Below are 9465 nucleotides of genomic sequence, written 5' to 3'. Positions count from 1 at the left end.
GTTCGACCGGGCAAAAAAAAAATTAGACGACTGGGCCAAACACAAAATCGGAGAAAAAAACATAACACATTTTAATAGAAAGGAAGCCTATGGTTACGACCAATTCTTCCCGGATACGTCACGGACTGTAGAAGTACATGGCCGGGGCGACGGAGCGCCGCGCACGTGTTAATAATCCAGATTTTGATTTTACACTATTAGCGGGCACGCCCCACCACGCCTAGACTCGATTATTGTTTACTTGTTAACACACTACTGTGAATCCCTAACCTTTGTGCCTCCCACCTATCGTCGATATTAACACGACGTTGCAGTAAAACAAGACTCGGACGCAAGGTAAGAAAATGTACTAGGTCACTCACGTCCCGAGCGCAAAGACGCGCCGTGTGCTCGTAGGTCATGCTCGTACGTCATGCTAGCCAGCCGCCGATCTCAGTGGAACCCCGGCCGAAAATAAATACCCCCGTAAGAGTTAAAACACAAATTCTAAGAGGGTTGGTAAGATTTAAAAATGGTCTGCAAGCCGTGAACGTTCCTGGTCGTCGTAACGTAACATGAATATAACATGGCAGTTGTGCCTCAACTGATGGCCAGTTCTAATGCACTTTCGACTCTAGTTAACACAGAAATTTTTAACAAAGATTATATCCATGTAATGCATGCCGTTACAAAGGTTCAGTTGACAGAAATCTTTTCATTTCGTATCACGAAATCTCTTTAAATCCTAAGAAATGCTGCAGGAAAATTTATTTGGAGCGGGACTATACCAGCCAGCGGTACGAAGTGAAAATGCGGGGTATATGTACACGGCACGGTTTGCTACAATATTTGGGCCTTTGAAATCTTTTGCCGCCCGCCCGGTGGGCGGGGCCAATGCCTTTGCTGAGGGCGTGACGCCGCTCTGTCTGATATGGACGTGCCGTCGTCTTGGCAACACGTGGGAACGTCCCAGCGACGAGAAGCTTTCCACCTTTGATTTTGTGACATAAGCAGTAGTTTACGAGATATTTTTTAAAAACCTTTTCGCTCGTTCCCGTTCAGAATAGTAAGCCCTAGTAGCCCCTCGTTCTTGTTCGTTTGCATCAAATTTTAAATTCGGTAGCACAGGCTCACTCCTCCGCAATCGAATTTTTATTAACTAGCTACGCCGAGCTAACTTTCCGTGGTCCGGCCAGGTTACAGCAGGCAAGGTGGCCTCATTCAATGTGTGTCTTCCGCTGACACCCGGCGCTCCAGAATTTAGTATTGTCCTAAAAATTTTGTGAACTCTTGAAAATGGTAAACACGTGCGCGGCGCTCCGTCGCCACGGCCGTTACTTCACATGTTGTCACATTAGTGTTATCCGTTAGTGTATTTGAGTGCTGCGATGTTGTGACCGCGCGTTCCCCGCGATCGGAAAATGATTCAAGTGATCCGGTCTATAAAGAGGCGGCATTTCCTTTTGTATTTGGTTCTTTTTTTCGCTAACTTAGATGCATCGCGAACTCTTTATTTGCCCCGTTCCGTGAAATTTAGTCGTCCAAAACATAGATGCATTTTCAATATTCTATTTTCTCAGTCGTAAAATGTACCGACGCGACAGGGAGCGACAGGCACATGAATGTACTGAAAACATCAGTATTACTTCGTTGGTTATTTGCTCAGAAATGACTCTAAAATACACCAGAGAGACTCTCAATTTTAAAAATTACCTGGACGGTATTAAAAGAAACACATATAAAAATACACATTATTCCCGGGAAATATGCAAATCTTACATCACGTGTGCCTGCTACACGTCTCTGATTGGTTGAGTTTCTCTGCCGGCAAAAACAAGCGTGGGGACGCCCGCTCAAATAGTTTTCTTTGTTTGAAAATAACGCTAATTTCCACCACTACATAACGAAATTCTTGCGAATAAATGTATAACTCAAAAAGTCTTTCGGGGAAATAAATATTCTTATCCGGATTTTTGGTGTATTTGGTGTTCTTAATTCATGATCGAATGGTGCCGAAGTCAGCTAACCCTGACGCTCATGAGCGATTCGCGATCGCCTAAATATCGCTGAAGAGAACATGTTCAGATCCTGGCGATTATGTTTTAGATCGACTACGATAAAACTTCAGGGCTGTCCTCGGCAAAATCAGATGAAATTTCAGTGTCAAGCTTTGCAGGAAATTATCAAATGCCGCCGCTCGCTGACGCACGCACTCGCTCTGTGCGGGTCATTGACCTTCGAGTTGCGTTGGATTTTTGCGCTTTTATCCAACAGACCGACCTCGTAGCAATCATTCACGGGCATCCTATGCAACTATCTTTCTTCCAACTAGTTCGGAGTTGTGTGTATGGGAACCGCATCAATCTGAATAATCAATTCTCTTCTGTGATGGCGCTAAACAAACATCGTAATCCGCAATGTAAACAAACATGGCGACTGGTCGGGTCGCCTCCACCAATCGCTAAATTATAATGATTTCTTGTTGCCGGGTTCCTGCGGCGATTTACACGCTATTTAATGGCAAAACACAGCAATTTGGGATGTTATCTCGTCTAAGCAGGGTGTATTCCGGTAGATTTTAGCCTCCTATATGTGTTTTCCGGTGTTTAACTGTGTTTTCCGGTGTATTCCGGTAAATAGGCAGACCGGTCCAGAACCACGAGGTCCCGGGTTCGAATCCTGCCATGTCACCGATCTTGTGCCCTTGAGAAAGGCACTTTACACGCCTTTCACGGGATGGAGGCCTTCGCGAACCCCATCTCGTATGAAGGAAGGGAAACAAGGCAGCGGTATCTTCAGCCAGGTGGCTGCCTCACAATGAAAGAAGAAAAAAGAAGAGATGGAATGAAGCTAAAACGCAGAATGGTGTAAGTTAGTTGCGCCGGTGACGATTCCCTGTGCAGTGCACTTAGTCAAAAGCTGCCGTTCGGGAACGCTATTTCTATGTCCGTTTTGAACTACCACGATGACTACATTAAATACGCTCGTTTTCTCCTCTGTTTTCTGATTTTTTTTTACTGATTTATATATGCATTATATAAGCCATTTTTCCCATAATGTTCTGCCAATATAAGATGTGCTTGAATGCTGTTGAACTGACGCTTGAATAGCATTCTGTGTTGTTGGTGACTTTTCTGAGGTATTTTATGTGATGTATTGTTTTTTCCATGGTCTTGATATTACATGTTTTCGTAATAATATGTTGACTTTTGATTGAATATTGACTGCAATTTTGCTCTGCTCTTTCCCCACTCAGAACTTGCTCTTGTCCCGACCCAAAGCAGGTTTTAGAACTCAAACAAATGATGTGACTATTGCAATGTATGATGCTCTGTGAGTAATTGTTATACTAGTATTTGGCCTGTGATCTCTCTGAATGTGTATTTCTTTTACAACCTAGGCTTGAGATGCTGCTAATGTATAGCTGGCATTGTGGGACCTGTCAACTGTGTGTGCTGTGGGACCCGTCAGCTATCCTGTGTACCTGTCCACACTCTAGGACTATCATTCCAGGAGGACCTACCTGTTTCTGAAGGACCTGTTACCTATCTACAAGAGAAGAGAACATCGGACTTGACTGTGAGTTGGCTTTTATTTATAAACTTTCAAAAATGGGGTCTGCATGCCGCAATGCGTAACCAGCCATTTTAGGTTTGCATAATAGAAAGTCAGGTCTCATCTACTAGTATGTGATAAAACGTCCAGCCAGTTACAAGTGAACCATAATACGTGGTCATTGCTTAATTGCATCATAATGCACCTTGCCATTTCAATTTTGCATAATTTGAAGTCGAACAACGATTTAATATCAAATGTAATGTACGTGAAACCAAGCTTAACAAATGTAAATTGCGGGCGCTGCCTTACAGAAGTTAGCATGCGAAGCGTGATAGGGACCTCCCATGCAGACCCTTAAAAATGACAATGAAAGATGTTGGAAAGGGCATGTTTGCGATCCTCTGAATTTTTCATTTTACCGGTAATTCTGCCATTGTTGAAGCTAGGCCCTTCCTGCTATTTGTTGTCATTTCTGAAAGAGTTCACATTCCTAACTAATATTTAGTTTAAGGTTGTGACTAATCTTTTATTGCAAATATGACGGAGAACGCAGTACATTTTCCTATTTAGGAAAGCACTTGTTATGATTGCCTGTTGTTTCATTCTGTATAGAAATTGAATATATTTTCAACAGCATTTGTGATCAAACTGTTTTCCCAGATATCCTCTTTATCTTTATGATTCACATCTACCTTTTTAAAGACCATTTCTATTTGGCCACACTGACTTAATTTTATGGATGGCATCCTCTGAAGACTCCCAAACTAGTGTGTGCAAATAAAAATTTTTGTGATGATCATGATCAAAGGAAAAAGAATCTATTGATCTAAGAATGACTCTATCCATCTCTAACCCGGAGTGCTCTAAATCTCTATTACAAACATTGTGATTTTACGTACTAATTGCTATATTTTGTCACTGTAACGTGCTTGCAATTATGAATTTGCAAAAAGCACACAAAAAGCATACAAATCTAGACTCTGATTTACCTTAAATTCTATACATTTTGTCTCTGGTTGTCCATTAACAAAAATAACAAGCAGGATTATTCATGTTGACAAAATATCCAAAAAACACATTATAGGCATTTCACAAACTTTTCTTTTTGAATAATGAATAATATTTTAATGAGAGTGGATTTCTGGGAAAGTACTTTGGTCACATAATGATTGTTAGGAATATGTCCTATTTTTGTACAGAAAATGGAAAAGGCAATGTTGTGCTTTCTTTCTGTAGATGTAAAATGTACTACAGGTAAGCTGTGTGTGATGTTTCAAAGGGAGAAATCAGCAAAACAAAAATGTCTACTAGTCTTTTTACAAGGATTATAATTACTCTTAAGTTGTTTTCTACTTTTTTTTATAGTGTAGGTAGAAGGTTAAAAATCAATCCTCAAAGTTGGTATAACTTAACTGTAGATAGAGTTACAGTTAGAGGTTGATAAATGTCCAGTGTCCAGCAGGTGTGTCCTTGACAGTGAGGCAGGATTTCTTTCACGGTCCCGATGGTCTCTGCAAAAGATAAATATTAATACGAGGATCATAATCATATACTCTCAATTGACTTTCTAAGTTAAAAGTCTTGTTAGTGAATGAGCACAAATGACCATTCTGGGGCTGTTCTTGTCGCACGAATCTGAATTTTTTTGCTTTCGTCATGTCCAGATTGTGCTCCCATTTATTACTCTGAACTTTTATAAATCAAAGTTGACAGTTTTACTTTTGTCTTTTAAGCAAATGACCACTTAACGCCCTGCAAAATATTGGCCCTTGCACAACTGGGCTAAAAATCCTGACCACCACATACAAGTACAAATAGATGTCTCCTTAATTCCTGTGAAGTTTCCGTGCTGTACACGCTTTTAGAGTATTTTTTGTGTGGCAAAATATTGTGTACATCACAGAAATTCAAACCTCGCAGGAATTCAGGAAACACCAGTTTGAACTTTAAATTTATCATTTGTGGTGGTGGATTTTTGCCCAGATGTGCTAGGGCCAACATTTTGCAGGGCGTTAAGTGGTCATTTGCTTAAAAGACAAATTTCAAAGTAAAACTGTTGACTTCAATTTATAAAACATCGGATTAATTAGTGGGAGCACAATCTGTACATGGCCACAGCAAAAAAATCATATTCATGCGATAAGGACAGCCCCAGAATGCCGTCGAAAATGCCAAATTGCCCCCAAATTGTCACTCAAACCTTTAACTTCAATCCCATGTTAGGCATCACTGAAAAATTCTTTGTATCGTGCCGTTGCAAATGCCAAATTGCCCCCAAATTGTGACTCAAACCTTTAACTTAAATCCCACGTTAGGTGTCACTGAAAAATTCTTCGTATCGTGCTGTTGAAAATGCCAAATTGCCCCCAAATTGACTCAAACCTTTAACTTTAATCCCACGTTAGGCGTCACTGAAAAATTGTTTGTATCTCGTCTTTGAAAATGCCAAATTGCCCCAAAACTTGTCACCTAAACCTTAAGACGCTCCCGTTAAATCTTGTCTGAAAGAACTTACGAGCAACTCAGTGTGTAATGGGTGTTGTTTTGTTTTGCTGATTTCTTTTTAAGTCAATTTTCCCTCCAAAAAAACACCTAGTTGGCACCCTCACCTGGTTAATTAATTGGATTAAGTTTTCCCGCCAAAAAACTTAGTATATGGAGCACTCTAACCTTGAACTTGTGCCCCCCTCCCCACTCTTCCTGCCCCCCTCCCCACTCTTAACTTCTTCCACAACTCACACAGTATGTTAGTTACACTGTTCCAACACTTTGGACTTCTTTGGACATGTAACTTCTCTGAACACGTAGTCACCACACTTTGCTACCCAACACTTAGTTGATCGAGTACAGTTTTTCTGCCACAACAACTTTAGAATAATCCTTCGCTCTCCTGGTCAGTCAATTGCACTGGTATACTGATGTTTCGAAGCATCAATGTCTCCCGAAAAGACATCCCACGGGGAGTACACTTAGTGCATTGACCAGCCAGGAGAGCAAGAGATTATTCTAAAGTTGTTGTGGCAGAAAAACTGTGCTCGATCAACTAAGTGTTGGGTAGCAAAGTGTGGTGACTAGGTGTTCGAAGAAGTTACATGTCCAAAGAAGACGAAAGTGTTGGAACAGTGTAACTAACATACTGTGTGAGTTGTGGAAGAAGTTAAGAGTGGGGAGGGGGGCAGGAAGAGTGGGGAGGGGGGCACAAGTTCAAGGTTAGAGTGCTCCATATACTAAGTTTTTTGGCGGGAAAACTTAATCCAATTAATTAACCAGGTGAGGGTGCCAATTAGGTGTTGTTTTTTTGGCGGGAAAATCAATCAACAGATTTTTTGGCAGAATACTTTCAATCAAAGAAGTGACAAGTTTTGGGGCAATTTGGCATTTTTAATGACGCGATACGAACAATTTTTCAGGGACGCCCAACGTGGGATTAAAGTTAATTTATGAGGTGTAAGTGACACGTTTTGGGACAATTTGGCATTCTCAAAATGGAGACTTTTTCAGGGACGCCTAACGTGGGATTAAAGTTAGGTCTATGTGACAAGTTTTGGGCAATTTCAACGACACGATACGAAGAATTTTTCAGGGACGCCTAACGTGGGATTAAAGTAAAAGGTCTACGTGACAAGTTTTGGGCAATTTGGCACTTTCAACGACACGATACGAAGAATTTTTCAGGGACACCTAATGTGGGATTTAAGTTAAAGGTCTAAGTGACAATTTTGGGGCAATTTGGCACTTTCAACGACATGATACGAAGAATTTTTCAGGGACGCCTAACGTGGGATTAAAGTTGCTAAAGTTAAAAAAGTTAAAGGGCTCTTCACAAAAAAAAAGGCATACAGACTGAACTGGGCAAAAGAGAAATGTGTGTGTAACTAAGTGTGTGCACCTGAAGGCATGTGGAGTGTTGTCTCGTGTTAATAAAGAAACCATACTCACACACACCTCCCCATCTTCTTTCATACAGCTCTGTCCATAAAAGTTTGGTTCTTCCTTCTGCTCTGACCAGGCTTCGGGTCTCATCTTGAAAACGGGAGAAACAAAAGTCAGTGTATAGAAAACAGCAATTGGCCTAGCAAGAAATTATGTCACACAACATACAACTTTATATAAACCACATTCAACTTTTGTCCCAACATCAAAACCCCGATTTTACTCAAGAGAAATTCAATTGTCAAAGGAAAACATGTTGCCAAAACATTCACCGTTCACTATCTAGTACTTACCGGTATTGCCCTTAATTATTATTTATACAATAATATATTATACAACTATTATAAAATATGTGCAAAAGGCAATTTTCCAAGATTCTAAAAGCTCCAATCTAGCAGTGGTTTGTTTGGTCCATTTACAGTGTCTAGTTTACCAACATCTAAATTTATACATTTTCCCCCAAAAGAACAACCCAGTATCTATGTTAAGCATAATTGCATAAACAACACTGCAAACTTTAGAAATCAGGAATACACACGATGCAACTGGCACTATTTTCCTTCAAAACTTTTTGCTTCAAAATCAATGTGTTTTGCCTCGTGGTGGAATGTTGGTCTGGGACCAGTAAAGCACACATTGATCGGATAGTAAGCGCATCTTGTACATAATATTGAGTCAGCATACGAAGGAACTACCGAGCCCTCACGAAAACGTTAGTTCGACATATAGATCAATCATGAAAACAATTCATTGCGCACCAGTAACGTTAGTTCTGTGATGGATTTCTATGGCCCCACGAGGGTAAAAAGTGTCTGGATCGAGCTGAATTGATTCGCTTGGATCAGATTATTTAGCGAATCAATTTTGCTGGATCTTGACAATTTTACCCTAGTGGTAATGGGGCCTATGAAACAAGACACTGGCTATCTGTGTCCAACAGAAACCTCAACCAACCGTACAGCCCTGGCACTCAAATCAAGCTTTCCTGATCACATTGCACAAGTTTGTTAACATCAACTTAACCGCCTACTTATCTATAAACTATGTCTTTGTCGGCCTCGAAACACAGTAAGCCTTGAACTTATCTGTAAGACTCGTTTCCAGAACCAAATTTCCATGGACTTTCTTGGCAACACATTGCTGAGTTGGGGATGTACCTCAACATGTACATGGCGGCGCGCATGGGTAAGGGTGATGACGTCATGTGATTGTGAACACGCCCTATGCTTCCTTACATATGAGTATTACGACACACTTTTTTTTGGAGAATTTAAGCTGTAATTTAAAAAAGGAAAAAGGTTGCTATAATGATTTGTTTATTGAATTGTGTACTTGTATTTTTGTGGCTTATGTATTTGTTATGTGACAGTGTACAGAACTACACTGACACATTAAATACATCAGCCACAAAAATGGAGGTCACAGTTGTAGAAAGATAAGTACTAACACATACAAATGATACAATAAGGACCAAGATTGTATAGTTCATCCTCAAAATGAAATCAGTGCAACCAGTGACTTCTTCATACAATAACAGATATAATTTGGCAATGAAGTATAAAATCCAGTAAAATACCAACATGTGACAACCTCTGATTCAAGGAAAAAACCAGCAACAAAACCGAAAATTAAACTATATGTATTTTCATTTGTGCACAGATTTAATTTTGGGTGCTCAGAAGTAAATAACATATGCACCCAGTTAATTTCAGCCTTGGGAAGTCTTATTTACGCGACATTTTTGGCGGGAACGTTGAGTGGGTTTAATTATGCACACGTGCGGTACGTTCCAAAAGGTGTTCACTGGCCCAAACTGTGGAAATTTCCATCAGAAAACGCATTTGTAACAGTTTTAGCAGCGAAATTTGCTCCTAGCTTTTTTTCAATGCCACTCTGTCACGGAAGAACTATATAACAGGCGACACTTTAATTCCGGACAGACACTCTAATTCCGGACTACCTCTCACTTTTCAAGCATAGTTTGTCCTGGACAAT

This window comes from Branchiostoma belcheri, unplaced genomic scaffold (assembly GCF_001625305.1).
Source record: "Branchiostoma belcheri isolate BF01 breed outbred unplaced genomic scaffold, Haploidv18h27 scaffold65, whole genome shotgun sequence".
Taxonomy (NCBI): Eukaryota; Metazoa; Chordata; class Leptocardii; order Amphioxiformes; family Branchiostomatidae; genus Branchiostoma; species Branchiostoma belcheri.
Note: the sequence above shows the minus strand (reverse complement) of the source record.